The sequence below is a fragment of the Myotis davidii genome, unplaced genomic scaffold, assembly GCF_000327345.1.
Source record: "Myotis davidii unplaced genomic scaffold, ASM32734v1 scaffold173, whole genome shotgun sequence".
Classification (NCBI taxonomy): Eukaryota; Metazoa; Chordata; class Mammalia; order Chiroptera; family Vespertilionidae; genus Myotis; species Myotis davidii.
Genome location: NW_006286303.1, coordinates 2,174,065 through 2,190,380, shown reverse-complemented (window position 1 = coordinate 2,190,380; position 16,316 = coordinate 2,174,065). Strand labels below are relative to the sequence as shown.

Sequence of the window (16,316 nt, the reverse complement as noted above, 5' to 3'; positions counted from 1 at the left end):
TGCAGACAACTTTGGGCATTAGTTGGACCCTGTGATTAATGAATACAAATAGACGAATATAGACTAATAAAATTCAGTTAGAACAAAGTGGCATCAGGGCAGGAGCCTGACTCCAGATGAAAAGCTCTTTCCACAAAACCATTTAAATTTCTAATCAAATCCTTCCTCTTCCAGTCCCCACACCCCTCACCTTACTCCGAACTTTCTATGTTTGCCATGCCAGCTAGTAACACTACCAGCCACTAGGCTGCTTTAGGCAGAAATGTGACCCATGTGCTATGTCTTTCAAATCTACTCCCAAATTTCTCTTCAGTTTGTACTCTTTTTCTTTTATGCCTACTTGCCTTGGGTCAACCTGTCTGAACTTGAATTCTCAGTCTCCTAATCCATTGTTCTACCATATGCCCACACCCAACTCACCTTCAACCTGTTTCCAGAATCACTTTTTGTAAATGACAGATCTGATTACACCACTTCCTTGCTTACATGTCTCATGCCTCCCTATCTCCTTCAAATTTTTCAACAGAATATAAAGATCTTCCATGATTCAACCCTTGCCTGTCTCCTAGTTGTCTGTCCTACAAAACTACGATACTATGTCCATCTATTTACTGAGCCACAACCATAGGGTTGGAACATAGCAGAATCTTATTAAATGATGGATGAATGGAGAGAGAGAGAGAGAGAGAGAGAGAGAGAGAGAGAGAAATATACATATTTTAACCAAATTGGCTGTCTTAAAGAATTGAGTTTCACTGGTGTGCAGGAAATGAACTCACTGTTATATTTATTTTGGTAAAAATTGTTTGCAAGGTCTATAAGATCTTTGTGCTTAGCACAGGGTTTCTAATAGATTCAAGGTATCAGTTTCTTCTAGTTCAAATCTGTTGCAACCAAGAGTGGGCCTGGAATAGCAGCACCAGACTGCAGATTGTTTCAAGTACCACAAGGGGTTGCTAGAGAGCAACAGAAGCACTAAGCTTTAGTGACTAAAGAAACTTCTTAACATTTCTCCTTTTGGCCACATTTTCTTAGTTTTGGTAGGCAGTAAGGTGTTTTCTTCCATTTGGGGTTATAGTTATTTAGTGGCTATGGCTCTGCTGTGGGCTACCCACATTTGTCGGCTTGTAATAATTTTCTGTATACCAGTCCCTCAAAGTGCTTCATCTGTCTTCTCTGCTCTTTGGAGGGACTCTGAATATGCTTTCTTATTCCTCAGCTTCTTGAACGCAATCTAAATAAATATGGTTTTCAAAAGAAAGGAATAAGGTGGGCCCCACCAGGGAACCAGCTAGCAGATCAAGCATCTCTGTGTCAGGTGCTAAAGGATGCCTCCTGTAGGTGAACAAATTGTAAAACATGCCACTGCTTCCAAGCTGACCTGGCCTCATTTGGGGTAGTGTCTGGGAGCTAAACTCGGGCTAGGTCTCAGCCCTCATTTATGCCCTTGGTCGGGCAACCTGGAGACAGAATTCTAGAGTTAGTGGCAGCTGAGAATAACATGAGGATTATATATATATACTAGAGGCCCAGTGCATGAATTCGTGCACCATTGGGGTCCCTTAGCCTGACCTGTGGAATCGGGCTGAAACCAGGTCTCTGACATCCCCTGAGAATCCCAGATTGCGAGAGGGAGCAAGCCAGGCCAAGGGATCCCACCAGTGCACAAGTGGGGCTGGGGAGGGATGCAGGAGGTTAGCCAGCCGGGAAGGGACAGCAGGAGGGCTCCAGGGTGTGTCCAACCCATCTCACTCAGTCCTGATTGGCTGCGTGCCCGCACATGGTATTTTGTGGAAGAGCCACACTCAAGGGGCCAAAGAGCCGCATGTGGCTCGCGAGCCGAGTTTTGCCAACCACTGGATTAGTTGAATGGACAACCAGATGAGGGGTCACTTAGCATATTAGGCTTTCATTATATAGGATTTAATTATTTTTCTGGGAACTTTGTAGAGAATGAGTGTGCACCTCATGTAGCTGAGACACTTGTGCTTTCTTAATTGCCTGAACTATTTTAAACTTTGTAATTATTCAATTACAGTTGTTAGATCTTAATCACAATGAGCACTATTTTTGTACATGAGATTAATGTTCCCTTGTGATTCAAAGATGCTCAATTGCTAATAGATTCCCAAGGGGAGGCACTTGAGAGGATGTACTTTGGCTGTTGCACTGCTAGTTCAAGACATTGCAAGAAACAAGGACATTTTCCCTGATGATATATGAAAGAATATTTTGCTCCTTTATGCATCAGCCTAACTTGCTTTCTCCATTCTGTGCACCCCTACAGTCTCTTTCATGGATTCACTGCCATGTCTGATTATCACACAAATGATCTACCAGTTAGATTAAGTCTGACAGCATAAACCACAAAATCCAAATACCAGTAGCTTACACAATATTGAGGTTCATTTTTATTTCACTTTAAAGAAGCTGACAAGTTACCTGGGCAGTACCTCCACAATCAACAGAGACCCAGAAACTATCTTGTTTCTATGTTCAAGATTACCTCGTGGTCTAAGATGGCCATCTCTGAGCCCAAGCTGTCAGGCCCAAGTTCCAAGGAGAAAATAAAAAAAGATAGAAAAGCAGGCGGTGTCGGACCATCAGCAGCCGGAGGTCTTGAGAGGCAGTGGCCGCACTGCTCGCAGGTCAGCGGGTGGGCGGCCCGGGTGGTGCCATGAAGCTGTTCAGCCTGAGCATCCTCTACAAAGGTGACCCCAAGGCGGTGCTGCTCAGGGCTGCCTACGATGTGTCATCCTCAGCTTCTCCCAGAGGACCAGTGTTCAGGAATTCATGACCTTCACCAGCCAGCTGATTGTGGAGCTCTCTGCCAAAGGCAACAGAGCTTCTGTCAAGGAACAAGAATATCTGTGCCATGTTTACGTGCAGAACGACAGTCTTGCAGGAGTGGTCATTGCTGACAGTGAGTACCCGTCCCAGGTGGCTTTCACCTTGCTGGAGAAGGTGCTGGACCATTCCTCCTAGCAGGTGGACAGGATCGACTGGCCCTGCTACCATCCACTACACAGCCCTGGGTGACTACCTTAGTACCTACCAGAATCCCCAAGAAGCTGACCCCGTGAGTAAAGTGCAGGCAGAACTTGATGAGACCAAGATTGTTCTGCACAACCCCATGGAGTCCCTGTTAGGAGGAGGCGAGTAGATATATGACTTGGTGTCCAAATCCGAAGTGCTGGGAATTCACTCTAAAGCAGCGGTTCTCAACCTGTGGGTCGCGACCCCTTTGGTGGTCAGAACGACCCTTTCACAGGGGTCGCCTAAGACCACCCTGCATATCAGATATTTACATGATGATTCATAACAGTAGCAACATTACAGTTGTGAAGTAGCAACGAAAATAATTTTATGGTTGGGTCACAACATGAGGAACTGTATTTAAAGGGAAGGTTGAGAACCACTGCTCTAAAGCCTTCTACAAAACAGCCTGGAAGCAAAATTCGTGCTGTGCAGCCATGTGATCGTAGTCTGCAGAGGCCCCCTGGCTGCAGTCCCAGTCATTCCACCAGAACCGTGGCTTCCAGAGACGCCTGGGCCACGGCAAGACCAGAATATGGTCACCGTTCAATGGCGCTCCTGGAATCACCGAGGCAGCGGAAGGGACTGGGGGTGGGGAATGTTCAAATGCATGTTTCTGGTCATGTTTGAAAAGATAATTTGAGGCCCTCAGAGGGCCCTCAGAGGTATTTTGGGGCCAAATGAGACGGTAGACACTCCATGTCTCCTGCAGATGCCAATGGGCTCTTGTCTAACCTGAGGCACCCCAGGTTAGAGCCAGCTCTGTGTTGGTCCTCAGCAGCCTTTGGGTTTTACTTGTACATTAACTGTGTTAATGCTTCCGTGAGGGGGTTCTCAATCCACAGGGTTAGGGGTGGCAGAGCGCACCCTGGATTCTCCTGGGAAAGCTGCCCAGGGTCACGGGGGTAGGGGGCAAGCAGGGCCATGAGGAGACAGCCCCTGAAGATTTACAAGAATCTCTGCATTTCTGCTGAGACTGACTTCCACTAAGATGCCTTGGAGGTGTTGGAGGGGGCAGGGCACCTGCCTGACCTGCAGTTTGGCCTTGAACCTGGATCCCAGGCAGGTGCCTCTGGCAGCAAAACTGTTTTGGCAACAACCTGGCCTGTGTGTCTTAGGAAGGGGCCTTCCTGTGGCCACTGTTATTGGGCATCAAGAGCAGGTGCCAGCCAACCAAGGACCAGCACCCCACTTTTCTGAGTGTGGCAGCCCCCCAACCCTCCTGACCCTTAGCCCTCCCAACCCTCCTGACCCTCAGCAGCAGGAAACCAGGCCGCACAGCAGCCCAGGCGATGGCCCAGTAGTTCCTGGCCCCTCGGCCTGCCCAGTCCTGGGTCGTGCTGCCCTGTCCACACTGCCTCCTTGCTCTGCGTGCCACCTGCAGACAAGATGCCCTTGCTGGGGTGGTATCAACCAGTGTGGTCTCACCTGGGGGTCCTTCCTTGAGCATGCTGGTTCTTGCCCAGCCCTAGCCCGAAGGTCCCACTCACCCAGCAGGAAGTGCCAGTGGCCTCAAATCTCACTTGGGCCAGAGAATGGGATCCGTGTAGCTTCTCAGTACCTGCCCCAACGGGTTCACCTGCCGGCTGTCCTTTTCACTGGGCACTGCTGGCCTTCCTACGGTAGCTGCCTGCCCATGTGACTCCTCCTGCTGGACCCCGCCTTGGGGCACAGGCCCATCCTATTCATGGCGCTTGAGGTGGCTGTGGCCCCATGTAAGACAGTTGGGTCATGGATGACAGGGAGGACCTGGGCGTGGGTGGATTTGGGAAGAGGGGGGTGGCTGGCGGAGGCCCTGTGCCCATGTGCTCCCTGTTGATGTCATTCTGATGTCATCTGGCTAGGAGTGTATTTTAATAATTGCTGCCTAATTTTTCTTGTGTTGTTTGAGAGGTTCCTATCTGGATAAAGTTGTCTTTTGAAATAAAAGAAAAGAAAAGAAAAGGAAAGGAAAGGAAAGGAAAGGAAAGGAAAGGAAAGGAAAGGAAAGGAAAGGAAAGGAAAGGAAAGGAAAGGAAAGGAAAGGAAAGGAAAGGAAAGGAAAGGAAAGGAAAGGAAAGGAAAGGAAAGAAAAGAAAAGAAAAGGTACATGATGCCTTGCTGAGTCAGCCCCTTTAGGATGTTTTTTTTTTTAGATGTCTCAGTCAACAACTTCCATTTGTATCCCATTAGCATTCCTATCTACAAAGAATGCTGGGAAATAGAGTTTTTTTAGCTGGACACGCTGAGACTCTTAACAATATAGGAGTCTGTCGTTAAGGCAGAAGAGAGGATGCTTCTACCGTATATGAGAATTCAATTGTCTGATGTCCAGGAGAATACAGAAATTAAAAAACAAAATGCAAGAGGAGCTGCCACACAGAGAGTTGCTGCATTGTCTTCTTACGGTCCCCGAATGCCCATCTACTCTGTGGCTGCAAGGTGGAGTCCCTCTGCCTCTCTGATCTTGAATGCATCTAGCTTCATATGCTCTCTATGGCCAGTGCTGTCCTCTCTCCTGGGCTCCAGACTCACAGAGCCAATTACTGAGTTGATAGCTCCTCATGGAGGATACAAAGGACATCAAATTCAAGAGCCCCCCCCGCCCCCCGCCATGAGCTCAGAGACCTGCTCCCCTTTTAGTGTCCACGCTCCAGCTGCTTAAGCCCCAGACCTGGGTGTCATCCCTGACTCCTTCTCCTGGCTCTTTGTATCACCTCTCACCTAGACAGCTTTTACCTCCTTCCAACATATGCTTCACACAGCAGCCAGAGAAATTATTATTTTAAAAAATAGAAACCAGATGAGGGCACTCCATAGCTTTCTACTAACCCAGCGGTTCTCAACCTGTAGGTTGAGGCCCCTTTGGGGGTCGAACGACCCTTTCACAGGGCTCACCTAAGACCATCGGAAAACACATACATAATTACATGTTGTTTTTGTGATTAATCACTATGCTTTAATTATGTTCAAGTTGTAACAATGAAATTGGGGGTCACCACAACATGAGGAACTGTATTAAAGGGTCACAGCATTAGGAAGGTTGAGAACCACTGTTAACCAATAGCTTCTTACTGCCCTTAGAGAAAAGTCCAGTTCCATAACAAGGACTAAAAGGCCCCGAGTGATCGCTCTCGCTTTCACTCGGGCCCAGCCACAGTGGTCTCGCTAATGCACTAAGTTCTTTTTCATTTCAGGCCTTGGCACATGCAGTTCTTGCTGCCAGGGCTGCTCTTTCCTTGGATCCCATCTCTTCATTGAGTGACTCTTCATGCATTCTTTGAGGTATCAGTTCCATGCACCCCATACAAACCATCCAGATTCCTGTCGGTGCCCATAGCTCACTGTATTTGTCCTTTGAAGTGTTCATCAGCCTTTAAATTATTTGTTCATTTGTAAGTCCTTAAAGGAAGCCCCCCTCTGTCTTTTTTCTTTCTGTATCCTCTCTGCCTGGCACAGAGCTCAGCGCATATTCATATACTCAATCCTTCATTCATTTACCATTAACTTAAAACATTTGTTCACATCCATGTCTTCATTTGTGGTTCAATGGTGGGGAAAGACTTCGTACAATAACTACCCCAAAAGTTACTTCATAAGAGTTTTGATCAAAGCTGTAAGTAAAAAGATAGGGCATTTCAAATGTATGCTCAAGAGACATCTGACCTTGTCTTGAAAAAATAAGAGTGGAAAGTGAGTTTTCTATCAAGGACACAAATAACAATGTTTTTGCCATCTCAACTCTAACTCTCCACTGCATCCCCATCCTAGCCTTACACTGGACCAACAAATATAAAACCCATGTGAGACAAGTTCAGTTGAAATATTTTTAACCCAATAGCATAATTCTGCCTTCTTGGAGCTTCTGATTGTGGAAACGCAATCCAGGAATTTGTCTGCTGCCAGTTCCTATGCCTCTCCCTCCACCATTTTTTTTCTGCCCATTTTTCTACCCTCAGACTCTCTGCCACCTTAGTCTGGTTCTGCTCTTGTTGAAACCTGGGTCGAACAAGGTTCCAAGTGAAACCTGCCCCCTATTCACCATCCCCATGGCTCCTAAATTGGGTCAACACGGATGAGTGAGGTTGTCGTCCTTATGAGCTTGTAGCCTGTGATGGCCTTAGGATAATGAACAAGAGGGACTTAGAGATGGCAAGGGAGCTGGCAGAGGGTCCTAGGGGACTACTCTTAAAGCTCTCTTTGCTTGCCAAGATAAATAACAAAAGCAATTTCTAAAAGTGCTTTGATTCAAGTTTATATAAAATTGAAGGACTGTATATAATGAAAGAATAAGAACTCCAAGGAGGGCTTCAGAGCAGTTCTGATAAGATGATGGGGTGGTTAACCACCACCTAACTCTCCTCCCCACCAGCCACCCTTTGAAATCAGCTATTGCTTACAACCTACTGGCATCCTCAAGACCGAGCATTTGCAGGCAGCCAGGCACTGCAGTGTCTTAGAGAGCCCATGAACAATGATAACGTTCCCAGCTGCAATTTAGAAGTCAAAGATTCATTTTGTCGTCTTTAATCTTTGGACACCCAGATTTCTTCAGGGCAAACCTCCACCTCACTTATCCACAAGGTAAGGACTTCGTGTGAAATCTTTGGCCAGGGCTCTGGGGGAGTCCATTCAGACCCAGGCCCAGGCTTTTTACCTGAGTAGATGGGTAGTTCCTAAGCAAGGGAGACCTTTGAGAATTCTTTACTTCCTGTCCAAAGCTGCAAGTTGGCCACAAGGGGGAAGCATCATACAGAGTTAGTGCTCTGGCCCAACCTGCTCTTTGTTCTGGCTTTTTTCTATTGTCATCCACAAAAGGAAGATAGGTGAGACCCAGTGCAGGCGGCTGTTGTTCAGCTGTGACCATGCCTGCCTGTGATTTTAACATGACCAATGCAGTCCAGGGACACGCAGTGAATAGTAATGGACATTGATGAGTACTTAGCATTTAAGTTGCTAGTGAAATTAAGAGAAAAAAAGGTAAGTACAGGTAGCAAAATCTTAGATTCAGAAGAATAGTCATATGCTGAACACCAGGGGTTAAAAAATCCGGTCCAAGGTTGATCTTGCAATACACTCATTAGTCATGTGCTTTTTGGCCAGCCTCTTAGCCTCATCTTTTATATGGTCGCCATCAGCTCTCCTGTCACTATGACAGGGCTGGTCGGCGCATGAAGCCATGGAATCTGGGCAAAAGTTCTTAGGAAAATGATCAAGTAGGACTGGAGACTTCCTGGCACTGCAACTGTGTGAGCAAAGGGAATGCAGCTGGCATTTCTCTGTACTAATGGGATCTCTCTGAGGTGAGAGGTGTGTGTGTGTGTGTGTGTGTGTGTGTGTGTGTGTGTGTGTGTGTAGTGCTACTTAATTTAAACCCTAGTTCACTTTAATGACGTAAACCGTCATCTCTTCAGGCTAGGTGTCAACTATCTTGTTTAGCCAGGAGTTTCCAGTTTTAAAACTGAAGGTCATGAGCCCAGAATGCCCCTCAGTCTTTTTGGGATCATCGTTCAGGCTTCCCTCTGCTCTCATCTCTTCTCCACAAAGACCCTTGTGAATGGAGGAAAGGTTTGCTCACCTGACTCAGCAGTGAAAAGAAACCCTGGTCTTCAAATCCCTGTGGAATTCTCTGGATCCTATCTGCCTCCCGTAGGGTCGTAGGGTCGCTTTGGAGACTGGGCAAGGAGGACGGGGTAGCTTCAGAGACTGGGACCCATGGCTGGAGCCTCTGGCTCTTGTTTAACACCTTTGATCTTAGAGTCTCTATCTACTCCATCCCATTAGCTTTGCCCTCAGGACCTCTCTTCAGGCTTGGGCACTTCTGAGTCTCCTGCTCCCCAAGAGAAGGACTCGGGGAATGTGCAGTGCTGCCTCCGACTCATTTGATGATCCACCTCTACCGCATCTATCACTGCACTTGTCATTTTACAAGTGGCAGCACCAGGTGGGATCTTCCCCGCCTCCCCACCAGGATGCCAGGGGAAGTGTGTACCAGCCCAGGCATTTCCAGTCTTCTCCATTCACATCTGACTGTTGATGACTGCCTGTGATAGGCAGAACTCTAAAATGATCCTAGGAGTCACAGCCCTTGTGTACTCACACCTTTTCTTGGTATTAAATGAAACACGAATCCAGGTGCTGCTGGAGACGGGTTTTGCAGATCAGTTGACCTTAAGAGAGGGAGAATGCCTATGGTAATAACGATGAATGGTGTTGGGTGGCTACTAGACTTATCAGGGCGATCACTTCACAAGTTCTGTAAATATCTAATTGATATGTTATACATCTGAAACTTATATGACAAATGTAATTGAAAATTAATTTTAAAAACAAGAGAAGAGAGATTACCTAAGTGAGCCAGACTTAATCACAGGAGCCCTTCAATCAGGTCCGGGGGTCAGTCAGAGAAGTCAGAGACTGGAGCCTGAGCCTGTGGAGGGGACATAAGGAAAGAAGCTGAGGGTAGCCTTGAGTTGCTGACTCATCTGTGTGACAGCTAGCAAGACAATGGTACCCAGTTCTACAACTGCAAGGGGAGAGTTCTGTTAACAATAAGAAGCAGATCTTTTCCTAGTTGATCATCCAGTTAGAAATACAGTCAACCTTGGCTTCTGCCTCATGAGGGGCAGAGCTGAGAACCCAGCTAACACATACAAATTGTAAGATAATACATTTGTGTTATTTTAAGCCACGGAGTATGTGGTAGTTTGTTACATGGTATAGTAAACAAATACATTGCTTTTCCTTAGAGGAAGGGCCCTAAGACAGGGAGGGAAAATGCCTTTAATCTCCCTTCCTTCTCATATATTCAAATATTCAACCAGATGCACAGGCCCCTCACGGAGAGTCTGGATTTTTACAGTTGGAATGTAAAGAGAAGTAAGGAGTCAAAGTTGAGATTTTGACAGCCCAAATGGACTCTCAACACTTGTTTCAGCAATAGTAGTTGGGAAAACCACACATTGAACTGTAAAAGCCAGGCACTTTAGAGAAAAAAAACCAAAATCCACATCTTTCCAAATTCCAAAAGCTTTTCTTTAAATATTCAATAACAAAGCTTCGAGGACTGAGCATAATTTTTTTTATATAAGCTAAAGAGGAATGTAGGCTGTAACAAATTCAATTTCCTCCACACAGGAAGGCAACTGCAAACTTTCTAAACTAAGTGGAGGAATTTGGAGGAAAGGAGAGGAGAGAGCAAGACAAAGCCAAGGAGCCCGGGGGACGGTGGGCAATGAACACTCTATAGGTAGTTTTGGGGATGAGAGGACAAAGAAAATTTCTGGCCCCTATTCTGTGGGAAGGGAGCTCATCAAATATCCATTGTCTATACAACAAAAATTAAATCTTTAAATTTTGTGAGATATTTCAGGTTTGAAATTCTATAATTGTAAATCTTCTTATGCACATTGGATAGATATTTTGAAAATCCAGATTATCCGCTTTGCTGGGGTTTTTCTGACTTTCTCCTGATTGTAGAATATTTGTCATATTGAGGTTATAGGAACTACAGAGAGGTGTGAGGTAGTGATCAGGATTCCTCTGCTCAAACTCCCTCCTCTATCATGAATGGAGGTATGGCTCCTTCAGCAGATAACTTCTGTGGACATCTGTGAGAACTCTGAGTCTCATGAGCTTTCAGATTTTCTCCTTTGTACATAGAGAGTAATTGAAGGGAGCAAAATAGTGACCAGTGGGTGGGGTCCCAATGAGGAGACTCACAGGAATTGTTGATAAACTCCTCATATGATTAATTCATTTTTTAAAAAGAGCTGAGATATTATTTTAAAAAGCTGAGATATACCATATAACTCACCCATTTCAAGTGTACAATTCAATGGTTATCAGTATATTCACAGTTATGTGCAGCCATCAACATAGTTAATTTTAGAACATTTTTCATCACCCCAAAAAGAAGCCCCATATGCTTCAGCTATCATCCTTCTTCTTCCCCAGGACCTTTCTTCCTCATCCCTGGATACCACTGATCCCCTTTCTGTCTCTATAGATTTCCCTGTTCTGGATATTTTATATTTATGGGATCTTATAATATGTGGTCTTTTGTGACTGGCTTTTTTCACTTGTCATAATGTTTTCAAGGTTCATCCATGTTGTAGCATGTATTAGAATTTCATTACTTTTTATGATCAAATATATTCCATTGTATTGACATGCCACATCTTGTTTATCCATTTGTCAGGTGAAGGACATTTTAACTGTTTACCTATATACTTCCTTTTGTGTGTTCTGTAGTGTGTGGAGTAAGACTAGGCACCTAACAATGAGACCTACTTCCCTTTCCTGAAAACATAGGTGGACTAAGCAGAGCTGGTCATTCTGCGATTCAGACAAGTTAAGTTCTAGATGTGTTGAGGTCATGCTGGAGAGAGAGGCCAGTGACTTGGAGAGGTCCTTGTAGTGGTGGGTCAAGATGGTGTCTGGGACAGAACTTCAGAGACATATCACATTCTCCCAGAGTTGATCAGGCTCAGGAGACATGACTCACATTTACCCAACTGATTAGAATTCCTAACTAAGACCACCAACCTGCCTGAGAAGTCAGGAAGTTAATTTATGATTTTACAATGTCTCTAAACAGGCCTGGGATCAGGAGTTGGTTTAGACATGATCTCATGTAGGAGAATCTACATCAGAAGGTTGCCTCATGAGGCCTTTTGAAGGCATGGGGACTGGATAGCTTTAAGGAATTAACATTTAAGCCATAATAGCTGAACACACTTTGATATGTGTTGGATAAGCATTCTTCAGGTCAGGACACCTGCTTTTCAATATATGTTCTGATAAACACTGACCAACTCTTGCTGTTTTTACCATTTCTTCTTCATTTCAAGTTGATTACTGGTTTTCTATATACACTAAAGTTTTTATTATACAGGGTGGGAGAAAAATAGGTTTACAGTTGTTTGTATGGAAAATAATATAATCTACACTAATAAAAGAGAAACATGCAAATTAGTATCACTCTGTTATGCCCACCAGGCAATCAGAGTAACTATGCTAATTAACCCAATAAAGATGGTGGTTAATTTGCATATGCAGGTGCAGAGCAAAGACTAAAGATGGAAGACTAAAGAGGCTTGGCTTCTCTACTGCAACCAGACCAAAGGCCTGTGTCCCAGGTGCCGGAGGAAACCGGTGCCAGAAGCCAGGGGAAGGAAGGCTTATTGCACAAGTCTTCATGCAACAGGCCTCTAGTAATTAATAAAGAATAATACAATAAGCTCTGGGTTTCATGTACTCACAATTGTAAACCTACTTTTGTTCCACCCTGTAATTACTTAGAACAGTAATATCCAAACTTTTTAAAATTATGCACCTCTATGATTAAAACTTTTGAGTGTTAACCCCACATATATCTATTTATAAATTATATACATGTACCATTATCAATTTGTACATTAAAATTAAGATTTATTTATCTAAATTAAATTGAATCTAAATTGAAATGTTAAGATTTTTTTCTTATACCTCAAATTGTCTTGTCCTCCCCTCTTAAAGGATATTGTTTTAGAATTTTTTTGCTTTTACATTAATTCCATCCCAGTTCTAAAGTTACACTTTAATCATCTAATCTTTTAGTTGGGATTATACCAATTTGGGTTTACCAGCCTTACAAACCCATTTCTTTTTTTTCTTCTTTACAAACCCATTTCTTAATGTAGGTTATTTATATAACAAGAGAAGGGCTACCTCATCTGTTTTATATTGATTCTATTATTTTCAATTTTAGCTAAGGTGACATCTTCTGTTCATTTCCCAAGATTCCAGGGGGCAGCTTTCTGCAGCCTTTTAAGTATAGACTAAGATCTTGCAGGGGAGCTAATGTTCTGCACTTAGGCTTCTCTGAGAAGACAAATGGTGGGAGATGAGTGTCTGGGGGAGTCACTCCTAGCAGGTATGTGGATTAATGGCACCAAGATGGTGAAATTGGGCTTGGTAATAGAACTTGGGAATTGGTGAGAATCACTGAGAGGCAATGATTAGCCTTTTGGAAGCGGGCACTTTGCTTTGCCTGCTAACTGTGCTCCCTGATGTATTGATTGGACTGTAGAGCTGCTCAGAGGAACTGAAGTGAAGCTCAATCCCCAGAACAGAGAGCATGATGGTTCCAGAAAATTCTTTGGCCCTAATTGAGAGACACCAGTAAATTAGAATTTTAGTATCCTAGAGAGAACACTTTAAACTCAAAAAAAAGGATGGGCTGGGCTTCAGATGGAAAGGAACCTGCTTCCACACAGACCAGGCTTGCTAAAAGAGAGGAGTCTGTCCTCGAACTATGTCAGTGGTTCTTAACATTGTGTGCAAAATGGAATCACCAAGGAGCTGTTAAAATGACTGATGCCTGAGTTTCACCTCCAAGACATTCTGATTTCATTTGTCTGGGCTGAGGAGTAGAGAAAATATATATATAACTTCAGATGATTCTAATGTGCAGCCAAAGTTGGGAACAGTTAGACTGGAGGGTAGAAGAATGGAGTGACCCAAGGAGTTTCCGGAGGAGCATTAGAGGAAGGAGGAGGGACCTGGAACAGTCTAAGTAGTTATAGAAGGCTGAACTGCAGGACCTCCCATGATGTCATTCACCAGGCTACCATAGACACTGTGAAGAGAACATTCAGAAAGAGAAGGAACTGGGAAAAGGCTGGGATTTCCATAGCACCTCAGGAAGGTGGCCAGGGATCTGCGTCGTGGAACCTTCTGTTTGGGCTGCCATCATCTTGGTTACAACAGCACCTGTGACTCAGTAACCCCTTTGCAATTACAGTGAAGGAAGCAGAGAAGGTGCTCTGCGAATTATATCACTTGCTGTATTCTTTTCCTTCTCACTCTCCTCTTGCCTCTCTGCACAAAGCTTGTTTATCCATTAGTACTTCAGTCTACCACCCATTTTCCTTCTTTTCTGCCATTTTCCAGGCATGGGAAGGAAGGCAAGGGGGAGGTGTTCTCTGACCCAGAAATATCTGGAAGAATCTGGTACATGGTCTCTGGGTAGGCATGAGCGTGACTATGCTGGAGCTGCATTTTTCAAAGTGCGCTTCTTAGATGCTCATTCCTCAAGATGTTCATCTCTGTGTCCATGCAAGCTTGGGAAATGCAGCGAGCTCAGCACGCTTGTTGAATTCCACACTGCCCCTTAGAGAAAACGCTCTGAGATCTCCCACAGAAACCTGCTAGTTTTTTTGTAACCTTCGTATCCCCACTCATCTGGCCATGGAATTGTTTCTTTCTGCTTAGCATATTAACATCTTGCCTCTTTCTCATGACACACTTTTGGGAAACTGCCCCAGAAACTACAATCAGTGGCTTCATTCACAAAGGACAAAGAAGGCAGCTGCATCCTGCACACACGGAACAGGGCAAGAACTTCAGTTGGGCCCTGGCCTCTCACTGTAATTGTGCCCTTTTTCCACCCCCTCTGTTACCCCCCTTCCTGTTGCCATGGCAATGCCCATGGGGAGTTAGGGCCAGGCCTTCTACTTCTTTCCTACACCCCTCCTTACCACCCTCTTTTGTGTCTAGAAGAGCATCGAACACGCAGTGGGTGATGCTTTGAAACATTGATTGATTGAGAGTTTGGGGTTTCATTTGGGCCATCGGCAGGTGGGCCGGGCAGAGAAGAAGGCGTCCTATGGTTTGCTTCTATATATTGGAGTAGAAGAGCCAGGCAAGAGGGTGGGAGAGTGCAGGTCTGGAAGCTCACACAGCCTTGGCATGGCCTGGGATTTTTTTAATGTTATGATCACAAATATTTCACAAATTAGGAATGGCGAAGGGCACATCAAAAAAGAAAGCATTTTGATTTCCTGGTATGTTTGGTTCAGGGGTGAATTTTTCTCTCAGTAACATTTCTGGTCATGTTGCTTGCTCCGATGTTGTTTTTGTTATAAATAATTTTCTTTTAAGTTTGAGAAGAAAAGGATGTCCTACTTTCTTCTCTGTCTCTAACTGGTGATCATAATTTCAAAGCTCCAAACCAGGACACATACCCTGATACATGGCCTGACAGGATATTTGAAATAGGGGGTCTGATGGGGATGAGTGTCAGGAATGGAGGTGCCGGTCCCAGAAAACAGGGCCTCCTAGCTGCCCTGCCCACATGCCCCATGAGTGGTGTCTTTTGTAAATTACATAGACCAATTGTGGTATCCCTTGGTAAAACCTGGGTACCCCGATATTTTCTAAATTGAAAACTACCTTTAAAAAAAGTTTATTGCTGCAAAGTCAAAGGCAGCCTTCCCAGAAAGAGGGAAAACAAACAGAAGTCCTATTCAGGGTTTAAGTGCATGAAAGACCTGGTTATTTCCCGTCTGCTCTGCTACCCCAGCCCGGGGCTCAGGCGCTTCATGAATGAAAGGTTTGTGGGCATCTGCTTGGGAAAGACTCACATTACTGGTTCTGTCCCCGGCGGGCCGAGAGGGCTTCCCAGCGACTGAAAGTGCCAATTCTTAAGGCGTGAGCATGGGTGGATTATAACGGAATCAGCTGGTTCTTCTTTTCTTAAGTGTGAAAAGGCTGGTGAGTAGAGTACCATGGCCTAACATTTGTGGAGTGTCTGCTATGTGGTGAGAACTTTATGTCTGTAATATATAAAAATTAATATATATTTGTATATAGGTATTAGTTATATCTGGTATTTATTTTTGCTTAGTATATATAAGATGGATATATAAAAATCGATATATATTGATATAGTGGATATGTATAAATATCAATAGATGTAGATCTATATAGATATATCAAGATGCTATAAATATAAATATATCGATATAAAGATGTATATCATTTTTATATATCCACTTAATATATACCAAATATATTTGATATATAACTATATATCTATTTCAGATATATGTCTGAATGTACACCAATATGTATCAAAATATATCACTATACCTCTATCGATCTATACATACAACTTTATTTATTTTTATGGCTTTGTGTTAATACTCACAGGGAGAAAAGGAATGGGAGGCTGGAAGTGGGTAAGTGAAAAGCTCATCTAGGGCACACAGTGGAGGGCAGTGGGCCCTACTCCCAGCTCAGGGCTGTCTGACCCTGAAGGGTCCTCTCCACTGCTCCATGTTTTCTACATGTCAGCCTTGAGAATCACCGGAAATGTATGGATTACAGCTGAAATGAGGCTGCAAACCTGAGCCAGTGGATATTGCAGCCATCCCCCGCCCCCCCTTAGATTCTCTATTTCAAATCCCACTCTCCCGCCACAACCTCCTGTCCTGCCGCCTTCTTTAGCCTCATGCATCGTCATTGAAGCTGTTCTT

At 44.4% G+C, this 16,316-nt stretch overlaps 1 pseudogene; it reads left to right on the top strand.

Annotated features, from left to right (window-relative positions):
* The first annotated feature begins 2,610 nt into the window (after positions 1 to 2,610).
* LOC102772362 lies at positions 2,611 to 3,479 on the top strand (annotated as a pseudogene).
* Positions 3,480 to 16,316: the final 12,837 nt, after the last annotated feature.